This window comes from Mytilus californianus, unplaced genomic scaffold, assembly GCF_021869535.1.
Source record: "Mytilus californianus isolate M0D057914Y unplaced genomic scaffold, xbMytCali1.0.p SCAF_7, whole genome shotgun sequence".
NCBI classification, from domain to species: domain Eukaryota; kingdom Metazoa; phylum Mollusca; class Bivalvia; order Mytilida; family Mytilidae; genus Mytilus; species Mytilus californianus.
In genome coordinates this window covers 25309448-25324657 of record NW_026262723.1, presented here as the reverse complement: position 1 = coordinate 25324657, position 15210 = coordinate 25309448, and the positions used below count along the sequence as shown (strand labels likewise).

The 15210-nt window shown below is 32.7% G+C and overlaps 1 protein-coding gene across 6 annotated transcripts in view; it reads left to right on the top strand.

Moving 5' to 3' along the window:
- The window catches only part of LOC127710176 (cytochrome P450 10-like), a 270280-nt gene that overhangs the window by 5233 nt on the left and 249837 nt on the right, over positions 1 to 15210 (top strand). For 2 of the 6 annotated variants that reach the window (XR_007986024.1, XM_052215933.1), the window contains exons 1-2: positions 13217 to 13343; positions 13848 to 13935. The gene's annotated coding sequence lies outside the window, so the exon portion shown is untranslated. Of the gene's footprint in view, positions 1 to 10119; positions 10167 to 13216; positions 13344 to 13847; positions 13936 to 15210 lie in introns of those variants that run through there. The other 4 variants (XM_052215937.1, XR_007986023.1, XR_007986022.1 and 1 more) reach the window with 4 other exon arrangements.

Sequence of the window (15210 nt, the reverse complement as noted above, 5' to 3'; positions counted from 1 at the left end):
AGATTTGATTTGATGTTTACTTATTAATACCATATGGAAGTATTATATTGACCATATAAATATTACTTCCATGTTAATACGAAGCTTTTATAGATACCAACAAGATAAATTTAAATCTTTAAACGTATAGATATTTTGCATTGAAAGATTTATTTTAAACAATAGAAAACAAATATGTACATACATATTTTCTTTTGTTGTATATTTAGGTTCATAAGCTATAATATTTATTCAATGGATCATAGATGTATTTTGTTTAAACAAACGAGTACGCGACATGTAGCTATTCTTATAAATCTTTATGAGTGCAAGTTTAATATTAAACAATTTGGGGACTGTGGACTCTGTTTTAATTGTATCGTTGTGCCCCAGGCTCTGGACTCTTTCGATCATAACGAATTTTTATACTGTAGAAGACGATTTAAGTACTTAATTAACTCGTCCTGAACACACATGAAATATTTGCCACTGGACGTTAAGCAACCAACAAACAATCAACATCAACAATTTCTAAATCCGTCAGCACCAATGAGGTGACATTAAAACAGTAACATTCATTATAACTGAGGATGGAGAATGATATGTTACCAGTCCTATAGTATTGATTGTTTGTATATCTTTGTTGTTTTGAATTGTTTTTCATATATCATACATCATGTTTAATATGCTATTTGTATGTATCTGCACCAATTGTAAGGCTATTAAAAACCTGGTATCCCGATCCGAATTCCGCGAATGGATCCAAATTCCGAGGAGCAATTACACGACATAAAGAAACGGTCGGTAGGTAAAATCTTGATCTTCTGTGGGAATCGGATCACAAATGTACTTACCAATCGTTTGTTTTTTCGTATAATTGCCCCTCAAAATCCGCGGATCGCGCCACTTATTTCAGATCAGGATAAACGGTGTGTTTGAAATTGAATTAATAAAGATTCACGACATGTTTTCCTTTACACTCGAGCACAAAACTATTTAGAAATTGACTAGCAACCTTTTGTTTAATACCGTATGTTGATTTCTAGAGTGTCACAGTTTGGTCATTTGTGTCGGTTGGATGTCTGTCCCACTTTTTCAAATTATAAAAGAGTGGTCTCCGTGGCCATGTATATGTATATTATTCTTTATGAAGCAGAGGTTTCGATTCGATTTTAATTTTAATTTTTAATTATTTTTTTTGTGGATATGGTTTTCTGATGTTTTCTTTCCGTTACCGCCTGCCCCGTCAAATGACAATTCGTAATATTTTGTTGACATTTTTGTTTTATTCGTTCGAATATAAACTGATGATAATTAATACATAACAGCTGCAAATAAACAAAAACTTTTCCCAAAAGTTTTAAATTTTTGAATGAAAACATGTATCCACATACCTATGATTTTTTTTTTCAACGTGTCGTTATACGTAAAAGATTATCAAATCCAAGTTATGAATTATAAAATTGTACATGAATGGATAAGTATTTGTGTAGTAAAGATCACTTGAAATTAGTAAATTAATAGACATTTGAAATTTTAATGAATAGACAATCAAAAAGTGTACCTCGGGGGATCCAGCTATTTCTTAAGAGGCGGGTATCAACCCAGGTTAAAGGGGGGGGGGGGGGTTCCAACCAAATGTCCCAACTCAAAAGCATTGATCGTCAAACAAGCATTCTGTGAGTATTGCATGGCAGTACATATAGTCCCCTACCAGTTAAAAATTCATTGTAATAGAACGAAATTCTAACTTGATCGATAACTTGTCATGGTGTAAACTACAAACAATTTACTAAAGAAAAGAAAAAAAAATGTCATTTATCTTAAGGTAGATGGGGTGTCTAAATTATAATCCATAGAATTTTTTAATAATTTGCCAAAATGTAGTTTATATCATGCTTTTTAAAAAAAAATAATAAAAAGAATGGGTCACGGGGCTTATTTTCACGCTACAGGTTGTGCAAAATTGACAGATTTTGTATAGATTATGCATGGAAAACCCAATTTTCTGCCATAAAACGAAAACTACACCATATAATTTTGAGATAAAATATGAGAAGATAGCTCTAATATTATGCTTTCAGATAAGAAAAAGAAAAAATGGGGTCACGGGACCTGTTTTCTTGCTACATAATAAAATAGGTAAATTCCTAACACATTCTATTGTAAAAGTAACTTTATCTGAATTATCTGCCCTTACATTTGAGTTGTCTCCCCTTATATGGCAAAGTTGGAAAAAATTGAATCAAACAAAAAGTATTCTGTTTTTTGTAAAATACAACCATAAATATGATAAAACATGTCATTTTCTATATTGAAATGAAAATTCTTACACATGAATTGCCTACTACTCTCAAAATTTTCACATTTTCTTAAAGATCTAGACCGATTGTTTTCTGGTATTTCAAAATCCAAGATGGAGGAAGACACCCTATCTACCTTTTTAAAAATGAGTTATTTCCCTTTGAACAGAAATCTAGTAATTAATAAGTATTTCATCAAAAATTTAATTCTAGAGAAAGGGCTTTAACTGAACAAGGAGAAAATCTAAAATCGTGAAAATAGAACTTGACCTGTAACTTGTCATGATAAAACAATACACCGAATACCAAATCAATATATTCAAGCATGAAGAAAAAAGTCTGGAAAACTGATTTTCCGGACTGACGGATTGACAGACAGACAGACTTCGTCGGTAGGGGACTAAAAAGGGAGAGTTATAACTCATGCCCCCCCCCCCCCCCCCCCCGATCCGCCACTGTACCTTAATCATACATGAGGGTCTGGAGGGATGGACCTTGATTTTTTTATTCTAATTTTTTTTAAGGACATTTTTCTCTTTTCTTTTTGTTTTGCCCATTTTCTCTATTCTTTATTATTTTTCGACCTATTATTCTCTATTCTGAAAACCCCATACAGGATCATACAGACCCTCATACATGTCCTTTGAATACGTTTCTGCTTTATACGCATTGATTGTAGAATGTAATTTGGGGAACTTTGTAACACATTCATTTAATTGATATAATCTACATGTACGTGTATATTTTGATATTTAAGGAGTTATTTTAGATTATTAAAAAAATGTTTGCCACACCTGGATTTTAAACTAATCAGATTAAAAAGAGTTAGTGGTAAAAAATGAGAGCGGCGGGCCTGATCAAGTGGTATAATACTTGGATATCTGGGTGCTCGAAGAGGGGAACTCAAGAAAGAGACTCTTCGCTAGCCAAGGGTTACGACCCACCCTCCTCAGAGGAGGGGAGTGGATCGTAACCCTTGGCTAGCGAAGATGAAGAAAGAGTGGCTTCTCGGAGTTTAGTATCTGGAGAAATTCTGAGCCCTCAAGGATAATTCCAAAAAAAAGAGAAGGATATATAATTGATAACCTAAACAACTACATGTACATTTAACTGCGTGTAATTGGTCTGACAGAAACTATAGAAAAAAATCTATATAATTTTTCTATGAATAGATAGAAGCTGTGGAGTTTATACCAATGAGACAGTAATCCGTCATAAAGAAATTTATAGAGGCCTAGAATCTTCCCTAATGGACATCAGTCTATATAATCAGGCAGTCTTTTTTTTTAATATCACTGTGCATTAATACGGCACAGTTGGCTCATCATAGAAACATAGGAACAACGCCTTTCTACTCCGACGAAGATTTCTAAACAGAATTTAGTGTTAAAATATCAGCCGAGACCGGACAAGTTAACAAATTTAAATTGAGTTATGATCTCTCTTTGTACTGGTTACATGTATCTCTTCCTCTAAATTTTTCTACATCATTGTGTCATTTATTACATGTAGCAATCGTTATGTTTAAATATTGTATGAGTGTTGTGAATTGCATTAGTATATATTGCTCTAAATGGGTTGTAATTAGAAATATGGAATCGTTTATTTAATTTTATGAAATATTGTCAAAAATTTGATTGGCAGATATTCTATCAAGGTATGACATGTTTTTGAAAACAGACACAATGTATGTTGTTACACGTTACATGTCGATCAAATTTCGGACTGAAACCAAATCGTTCATATTCGTCTTTAAGTTTCAGGTTGTACGTGCAGTCATGTAAATTCTGACCTTATCAAAGATGTTTATTCTATTTGTAAGCTTGAAACAAAACAAACACAAACCACAAAACACAAAGAGATAGAGGTCGACTAATAAATAATCCTCTTTTCTTAATTCAATAATATATATTATATGTTGCAATTTTACTACCTACATGTATTGGGGAGTAAAAACAATTTAAAAGCAAGGTTCATGTTTGCCAAAATTTGGTCGAAAATGTCTTTCTCATTATAAAATATTTAAATTAAAGAAAATCCACGATTTGATTCTAAAATGGATTTATTTTTGCAAGTTAAAAAGGATATAAAAATAAAGAAATGTGGTATGATTTCTAATAGACAGTTATCCACCAGAGTTCAAATAAGTGGATTTAACAAAGTATAGGTCACAGTCTTGCCTTCAACGATGAGAAAACTCCATACCGTATACATGGTATCATCTGCCATAAAAGACATGAGAGTACATTATATAGACCCTAAAGCTTTTGGACCTATGAATTTCTACATTATATAATCAAAAGGTACAAAATTTAAACTGAAACCATAGACACAACATTTTTAGGGGGTTAAAGTTCAGCCTAAATTAGCCATGCTAGAAACAAAAATATTGGACCATAGCTGACGTAACAAAACAAATAATACATAATTAAAGGGTAAAAATTACGTAATTTATAATGTGACGTGCAAAAATATTTCTAGGTAAAAATGTTCAGTGTTTCGGCCAAATAAAATAAACAGCTGCGCCATGAGCGCATGATACCCCCGTCCTGTTTTCAAAGAATAAAGTTCAATAACTTCTCAATGGTATATCAGAAATTTATAAAAAAAATAACTAATGGGAAGTTGTCTTAATAGATATAAATCAGTCACCAAAGTTTAATGATATCTGCTCAAAGCACTTTAAGGATATCGTCCGAAAATTTGAAAATCACCCCTTTATTTATGAATAAAATCCCATAACTCGGAAACGTAAAATCTAAAATTCATAAAAATCAATTGGGCGCTTACAACAATAGATATAAACAATTTACCAAAGTTTCATGAAAATTGCTGAAAGCATTTTGGAGTTATTGTTTGAAAACTGGTAAATCCCCCTTTTTTAATGAATAAAATCGCATAACTAGTAAACGTAAAATCTAAAATTTATAATAAAATGCTCCGCAGGGCGCAGCTTGATACGACCGCAGAGGTCGAACCCTGAACAGTTGGGGCAAGTATGGACACAACATTCAAGCTTGATACAGCTTTGCATTTGGATTGTGATTAAATATTTGACACAGCATAGGTTTCTGACACAGAATGAATGTGGTCTAAGAACTTAAAAATTTTAAATTGGACATTCACCTATTATGGTCCAATATCCAAAATCAAAATACATGGTTAGATTCAGCATATCAAAGAACCCCAAGAATTTAATTTTTGATGAAATCAAACAAAGTTTAATTTTGGACCCTTTTGACCTCAATGTGGACAAAGTTGATAACGGGGCCCAAAAATCAAAAATCTAAATACATGGTTAGATTCAGCATATCAAAGAACCCCATATACTCAATTTTTGTTGAAATCAAACAAAGTTTAATTTTGGACCCCGATTTGGACCAACTTGAAAACTGGGCCCATAATCAAAAATCTAAACACATGTTTAGATTCAGAATATCAAAGAACCCTAAGAATTCAATTTTTGTTAAAATCAAACTAAGTTTAATTTTGGACCCTTTGGACCTTAATGTAGACCAATTTGAAAACGGAACCAAAGTTAAGAATCTAAATACACGGTTAGATTCGGCATATCAAAAAACCCCAATAATTCAATTTTTGAGGAAATCAAACAAAGTTTAATTTTGGACCCTTTGGACCTCAATGTGGACCAATTTAAAAACGGGGCCCAAAATCCAAAAACTTAATACACGGTTAGATTCAGCATATTAAAGAACCCCAAGAAGTCAAGAATAAAACCCCATTGAAATTGGTCAAGAAATAAGCAATTTATACGAAGTATCTTCTAATGCACAATACTGTGCAATTAAATATTTCTTGCTATTGCGCAATACTGTACAATTGACAATTTCTTGCTATTGCGCAATATTGTGCTATTGGATATTTCTTGCTATTGCGCAGTACTGTGCAATTGAAGATTTCTTGCTATTGCGCAATACTGTGCAATTGAAGATTTCTTGCTATTGTGCAATACTGTGCAATTGAAAATTTCTTGCTATTGCACAATACTTATTATATAATAATTTACACATCCTGTTTGGTGTGTATCTCCTACCATATCATTATTATTTGCTTTTAAATATAAATCAGAAATAACCAACTTAAAATGGAAAATTTTAAAAGAAAAAAAAAAAGGAAAAAAAAAATCCCCCCCCCCAAATTTTTTGAACCCCCTTATGATTCATCACCCCCAAACTCAATCCCAGCCTTCCCTTTGTGGTATGGTACCTTGCAGTACAATTTCAGAGAGATCCATACACTTGAACACAAGTTATTGTCTGGAAACTAGAAAAATGTGTTTTTTGGCCCCTTTTTGGCCCCAAATTCCTAAACATTTAGGGCAATTACCCCCAAACTCAAACCCAGCTTTCCCTTTGTGATATGAAACCTTGTAGTACAATTTCAGAAAGATCCATACACTTACACACAAGTTATTGTCCTGAAACTAGAAAAATGCTTGTTTTTTGCCCCTTTTTGGCCCCTAATTCCTAAAATATTGAGGCAGTTACCCCCATCATCAATCCCAGCCTTCCCTTTGTGGTATGGTACCTTGCAGTACAATTTCAGAGAGATCCATACACTTGAACACAAGTTATTGTCTGGGAACTAGAAAAATGCTTATTTTTGGCCCCTTTTTAGCCCCCAATTCCTAAACGTTTTGGCAATTACCCCCAAACTCAATTCCAGCATTCCCTTTGTGATATGGAACCTTGTAGTACAATTTCAGAAAGATCCATACACTTACACACAAGTTATTGTCATGAAACTAGAAAAATGCTTGTTTTTTTGCCCCTTTTTTGGCCCCCTAATTCCTAAAATTTTGAGGCAATTACCCCCAAAATCAATCCCAGCATTCCTTTTGTGATATGGAACCTTGTGGTACAATGTCAGAGAGATCCATACACTAACACACAAGTTATGTCTGGAAGTTACAAAAATGCTTATTTTGGCCCCTTTTTGGCCCCTAATTCCTTTACTGTTGGTACCATAACCCCCAAAATCAATCCCAACCTTCCTTTTGTGGTATTGAACCTTGTGGTAAAATTTCATAGAGATCCATTCACTTAAACTAAAGTTAGAGTGCGAAAACCAATGTGTCTTCGGACGACGCCGGACGACGCCAGACGACGACGACGACGACGACGACGAGGCCAACGTCATACCAATATACGACCACAAAAATTTTTTTGCGGTCGTATAAAAATCAAAAGGGAGCTCATGTCAATATATATAAACAATTCACCAAAGTTTCTCGCAAATTGGTGAAAGTGTTTTAGAGTTATTGTCCGAAAACTGGAAAACCCTCCTTTTTGTAATGAATAAAACCCCAAAACTCGGAAATGTAAAATCTAAAATTTATAAAAAACGAAAGGGAGCTCACGTCAATAGATATAAACAATTCGACAAAGTTTCATGCGAATTGGTTCAAGCGTTTTTGAGTTATTGTCCGACATGTTGACGACGGACGGACGGACGGCAGACGGACGGACAGATGGACAACGGTATACCATAATACGTCTCGTAAACGGGCGTATAAAGATACAATCTTAGTATCAATTTTAGCACTGCGTTAACCCTACTCCTTTTCCCTGGTATTTTTGTTAATGATATTTTTTGTTACTGATTTCTATTTGTAATTTTAGTTCTTTACGATTAAATCTAAACGCCATAGCGTTGTCAGTTTATTTTTGACTTATAAGTTTGAATGTCCCCTTCATATCTTACGCCTCTTTTTTAAATCCAATGTCAGAAACCAGGTGCTCCGCATGGCGCAGCTTTATACGACCGCAGAGGTCGAACCCTGAACAGTTGGGGCAAGTATGGACACAACATTCAAGCTTGATTATAGAGCTCTGAATTTGGAATGTGATCAAATTTTGGACATAATATGAGTTTCTGACACAAAACAAATGTCAAGATCTTACAAATCTATTGCGCAATATTGTGCAATTAAGGATTTCTTCTTCAAACTTTTCAAAAATTTGGAATTTGAGAAATTTGGAAAAAAATAATAAATTGAAAACTACTACCACCCCCTTTTTTTTTTAAATTAGTCCAAAACCTGACATTTCTCTATACATAATTGACAAATAGTGTAAGGGAGGTAGATTCGAACATACCCAACATTGTATGTTAAATGTTTTTGAATTACCTCCCTTACACTGCTTTTAAATTGTCTTAATTGTCCATTGACCAGAAAAACCTAGTTTTTCCCCTTTTTTTGCCCCCAATTCCGAAACATTTTGAGCAATAACCCCCAAAAGTAAATACTAACCATCCCTTCATGGTATGGAAACTTGTGGTATAATTTCAGAGAGATTCATACACTTAAACACAAGTTATTGTTTGATAACTACAAAAATGCTTATTTTGGGCCCCCTTTTTGGCCCCTAATTCCTAAACTATTGGGACCATAACCCCCAAAATCAATCCCAAACTTTCTTTAGTGGTATTGAACCTTCTGTTAAAAATTTATAGAGATCCATGCACTAAAACTAAAGTTATTGTCCGGAAACTAAATGCGTCTTAGGACGACGACGACGACATGATAGCATTTATTTATACGACGCAAAAATTTGTTTGCGGTCGTACTATAATAAATAGGAGATTCGTTATCATCTTTTCAGATTAAACAATCATTGACAATTGTTTATACAAGGCGTATTTGTTTATTATCCAGAAAGTTCATATCTACAAATATCAATATCCTATGACGAATATAATTCCAGTTCTATTGTGTAACTTCGATGAGCTCCTCTACTGGTCAAGTGAACTCCTCTGCTGGTCAACAGTCAACACAGACAAAGTGGAAACAAATTCTTTCGAGGACAAGAATCACCATGCTTACTTCGTAACTCTCTAAAAGGAAGTCGTTCCTGGTTTTTGGGATTTATACTTACGTGAAATACGTCTATCAGTACTATACTAAGAGTAGAATGGTTCTTCTAAAATAGGTTTTCAAATAAATAAAAGTACTAAACCAAATTATAGTCCTGCATGCTTCAGTTGTATTCCAGACAATTTTTTTTTTAAATTTTGCTAGTTATAGAATTTCGATTATGTATACACATATAACAATAATTAAAGTAGAATTACAATCAAAATTAAAATCTTCCTTAAAAATCAAATTTCCCATGCCATTGTGAGTAAAGAAAAAGAAAACAAATACCCCCCCCCCCCCCCCCCCCCCCCCCCTTTCTTACCTTTGTCAACTGGATCGGTAGAACTATCTGATATATAAATCTTTCGTAAACACCTACCTTTTGTCCTGTTTGTTGTTATTCCGCAAAGACCACAGCCAGTATACTATTGCCGATAATGAATATAGTACAACACTTTAGGTCAAAAGTAGTACCACTGTGGTCTTTGGGTTGTCCACACCTACCCCATAGCCCGTGAAGGGTTAGCGGGGTCGCTATTGGTGAGGGCCCAAAAACCGGGAATAGTTTCCTAAGTGTGAAAACTCAGGAGAGTTACGAAGTAAGCGTTGGTTGTTGGTGGTTTTAGCCCAACGAAAGAATTCGCTTCCAGTCAATCATTTTCACGACCGACCAGAAGGGGAGTTTTCAACAGTTCCGACGAACACAGAGCGATCCGAGGTTTAAATACCTATACTGTCGTCATGATACTAAAAATAAACAAAGATTTATTGTTAACGTAGACAGTTTTCGGATCTTTTCGTCTTTTAACTCATTTTTAGTGAGGCCTTCTGTTCGAATCGTCTCTGCTTTCTCTCTTGTCAACGGATATATTTTTGCTGTTGCATGCTTTTTCATTCGGAAAATCTATACACTTATCATAAAATTGCTGACAGGTTAACCTGTAATTCATAAAAAACAAATCAATACTCAATCGACATGGTTGGTAGCAACGAATAAACAAATTGTAAGGCCATTCCAATATTTTTTGTTCCATCGTTTTTTAATTAATTTTTATCCCAAATTATTTAAAGTTTAAATAAAAAAATAATCGAAAAATAAATCAAATAATATGTAAATATAGAACAAGCCTTAGAACAAGAACATTTTATGACAAATTAAGGACCCACAAGGGGCATATATATATACATCATGAAAAAGTCAATAATGCATTTTTTTTTAAATTTGATAAATATACAGCAAAACATGACGTTTTTTTCTACATTCATGAACATTTGATAAATTTGAGTTATTTCTAAACAAAAGATTTCATAAATTTATAGGATACTTATATAAAACAGAAATTACAAATAATTTAACAAAAAAACAGCTTGTGTTTTTCTTTTAAAACAAAAAAGTTATGCATTTCTTTCGGAAGGAAAAATACGTCCACAAATCCGAATTTTGAGCATATATCTGAAATTTCGAACTCATTTTACTCAAAAAGTAGCACATGAAGGTATATTTTTTATTACATATTTGATTTAATCAGGTAAAAAATAGCCTATTTGCAAATTTTCATCAAATTTTCATTATGGGATCAAAACCCTTAATGCAATTGGTTAAGTCGCAACTTGTAATGAAATCAGTATAGACATGATCCAAGATCGATGATTTTGTATCAATTGTATTATACATGTGTAATAATAAGAGTATAGTAATATTGTGTGTCATTGACATAGTTTGATTTTTATCTTAAAAGATATTATTGAAACAAAAAATTAATTAACACTTTTTTCTTGAAAATTTAGGTGCATATCAAAGATACAGAATGTAAATCTTGTAGATTTTACATTTAACAACAATTTAGTTGTTTTTTCTAACATGTGACAATACGGACACTACTAAATGACCTAAAGAAATTAAACCATTATTTTGACCTGGGACATATATATCGAATACAGCGTTATATATCAGGTCTTACTTTTAAATTAAGGAAGTTCAAAGTTTAGAGCAATCTCATATAACAAAATACTGATTGTACATTTCATCTTTCTTTTTCTATCTTTCTCTTTTCCTTTTCTTGGTCAAACATTTAGTAAGACAGTTCTGTGACATTAATTATCTCTTGTTATATTAGGTCCCAGGTCCGCAGAGTTGACTCAATGGAGGCGAGCGAGACCAAGGGTACTAAGTAAACTGGACCCCTGTACGTTGTGTTCACTTATCCCTAAAATAAATCCGAGAGGAGATTTAGATGTTATGGCGGACCAGTTTAGGGTACTAAGTTAGGCTAGTTGTCCGATTGAAAGTTCCTCCATGGTTAAAACTTCATCCATGCAGATCCCTGCATAAATATTTGGATCATACATTCGTCGTTCGATGTTGTGTATCTTTGTATGTATGCCTATTTTTGCCGAAGTTGTTTGGTGTTGCAATTGGTGGCAGGTGTGGCCTGTAGTGTGTACAATATGTTTCAGTTGGTAAATCCTGCATGTCATCTATCGTTTAATATGGGGAAAGAGTTTGTATTTTGGCGTAGCTTGGCCATTTTTAAGTGTACGCCCGAACCTTGGCGAGGGGCGTGAGTGCCACCAGCAGGTTTAGGTCAGAGGACTTCCTGGTAAGAGGTTCGTTGGAGGTGAAGCACCAGGAAGCTCACTCGTTATTGAGAAAGAAATATTATTTTAAATAAATTTGTCATAAAAAACTCATCAATAGTAACATACTTTAGAGTCTAATTTGTTAATTTATCAGTTATTGTGTTCATTTGGAATCTAATGGTCATAGGTTTCAGAGAAAAATGTCCAAACCAGTCACTTTATAATATGTTTAAAGGGAGATGTGGGATTAAACACAAGCAATCGACAAAAATCCCAAAAAGCAAAGAGTTTCCATTTCAATGTTGTCATATATTAATTATTTTAACTTCATCTTATTTTCTCCAATTTTTATGCACAAATTTTGTTTATGGACACAGGAACTGATTAATGTTTATAGATGGTCAGGTGTAACATAAAAATGTGTAAGGCATGTGTCTCGCCTGGGATTGCTGCTGTCAGTGTAAAAGCGGAATTTAAGAAAAAAACAAACTTTTTATTCCGATGCTTTTTATGAAATTGAACAATTAGCTGATATCCAAGTGTCATAACAATCTATGAAGGTATAAAGATTTAACATGTCACAAAAATTTAATCCAGTCTGTTAATTGCAAAAAAAATAAATATAAAATAATCCGTCTGTCAGTTAAATACAGAAAAATAAAAAAAAAATGATCTTTCAAATTTTGCTTCAGACATTATCTCTTAATCATAAAAAAGCTTCTGCCAAATTGTCTTAAAATTCGATGAAGGTTTGACAAAGTAATTGATGTTTAACAAACTTTAACCTAAGACTATCTTACTGTATCTACTTATTAACTGCAAAAATAAGTCCTTTTATCAGTCAAATACGGAAAAAATATATTTTTATTATGCTCTGGATACTATCTTTTGGTCATTAGAAAGCTTCTGTCCAAATTTCATTACATTCCATGAAGGTTTGACAAAGTTATTAAATGCTTGAACAAACTTCAACCATGCACACACCAAACCTAAGTGTTGACGACGCCGACGGAATCTAAGATCGGTATGTGTCGCTTTTGCGACATAAAGGTCACAGGCTCGATATTCACACTTTGACAGAAAATGAACAAATGTATAAATAATATGATACCATTTGATTAAAAGTAAATTTCGTCACTTCTTTCTTCAATTACAAGTCATAGAGGAAAGAATTAAAAGGCATTTAACCAGATCTTTTATTTTATTTAGATTAAATATTTTTTCTCTAAAATTTATGTGTACGCCCGGGCGTTTTGACGTAAACGTAGCTACGCGCCTGGGCGTTTGTCCTATTTGTACCGGTGGCTAATACTATAGGTTTTATCCTCGACTGGTTAAGTGGCAATTGTTGAAAGAAAATCATGTTAAACCATTACAATACATGAAATACTTATACTTAGTACCTGCTTTTTGTACAGTTATTAAACCTATTTTTTATTGGCTTTATGATTATAATTGTACATGTACTGAAATTTAACCCTAACCTTTTGTAATAAATAGTGGACTGATCGATATTGTTTTGACATTGATAGTTGTCTGAATAAGTGTATTTTAATTCTAAAACCGGAATTTTAAACCCAACAACTTTAAACTATAATACGGTGAGAAATTTTGATTTTATATATACAAAGAAATTATTTTTGTTTGTTAATAAATGTACATGTAGACGTATTGTTTAGTTAATTCCCTCATTCATTTCCCATAATCAAACTTAGAAACTATAATAATGAATGCGAATAAACTTATTTAAGTTTGTTTTTATCGCCCCATATTTTTTTTAATTTACAACCGTTATCCATTCTAACAATGAATATGAATTAAAAAAAAACAAACAACAACATTACTACATGTTTTTATTTTACTAGTGTTTTATTGACACCTTGATTCTGTTTTATTTATTCATACGGAAAGTAAACATGTGTAATGTGCAATCTAATTAAAATCAAATCTTCGCACTCTTTAATTAGATTGGTGTAATATGTATACATAAACATTTTGTTTTGTTTTGACGACGATAGAAACAGATCATAACGTAAGTTTTATAACTCTTGTTTTCTTTAAATGATCAAATTATATACTTAGTTATCTCCCATTTTACATTTCAGAAAATGGTTAAAGTTGTTTTAAAGTACGGTCCTTACCAAAGATGAAACGGGGTCTATCACAGCGAAAAGAAAATACAGGGACTTAAAGGTGAATACTTAACATAGAATTGTCATACTAAAATGGAATTACTGGGAGTTAATTATCTATGCATCGTTAATAAACTTTAAGACTGAAATGAATAATAAGTTCTAATTTACGCCTCTTACAATGTAACGAAGTATCTACGTGTACTTCCAGACAGAGGATTAGCGGGGATCTGGTAGTTTCACTTGAACTTTAAAATGTTTCTGCTTATAATACTCCATTTTATGAATCCTTATACAAATTTAAGAAGTAAGTATATATATAAATACACAACTAGATAAATTTTCAGACAGTAAACTGAAAAATTACCATTTATATAAAACAAACTTTGGTTTTGAAAAATATCTAACACATTGAATGATCAAGAACTTTGAGCTAAGAAGAAGTTTTACAAAGTTACGTGTATCTTCTCATAAGTTACAAGTAGAACTAGGTAGATATGAGCTAGGGTATTCCCCAAATTAACAGAATATGTAATAATTAAATGTTCTTCCAATACTGTCGAAGACGAGGCTCATTTTGTTTTTGATTGCAACACATTTGAGGATGATAGATATTATATGTTAGCTAGCATTGCGAAATGTAATTCTTATTTTAATAATATGGGCAGTCAAAACAAAATCATCAGGTTATTTAGTGTAGAAAATGTTCATTTACTTAAAATAAATAAAAAATATGTAATTTTATATACAAACATCTTCCTTAGTGAAGATTATTTAATGGGAATCTATGTGTGTATGTACATTTGATTGGACATCTTAGCAATATATAGATCTGAATATCACAAACATAATAGCCGATTTTTTTTATATATATATTTATAGAAACATAATTTGTTCTAATGTTCTCTTATATCATTAAGGCATCGTCCCATGGTATCAACTGCATTCAAGTTTCCTATGATGCTACCTTGTTTGCTTTTGATACAGGTCGGAACGAGACATTTACACATATTTTACATGCCTATGGTCCATAAGGTATCACCCCCTGGTGTCAGCTGCATTTAGGTAACCATAATGCTTTCCTATTTACTGCTGACACAGGACAACCCGTAGACATGCTTAACTTTCTTTCTTCTTTGGCTAGTTAATTATGTTTATCTAAACTACCTGTGTACTATATATATATATGGATATCTATTTTTGGCTGTTTGTTTGTTATCTATATCAACCGCACTTGCATTAAAATGCGTATTTTTTGGGGCCCTTTATAGCTTACTGTTCGGTGTGAGACAAAGCTCCGTGTTGAAGACCGTACTTTGACCTATAATGGTTTACT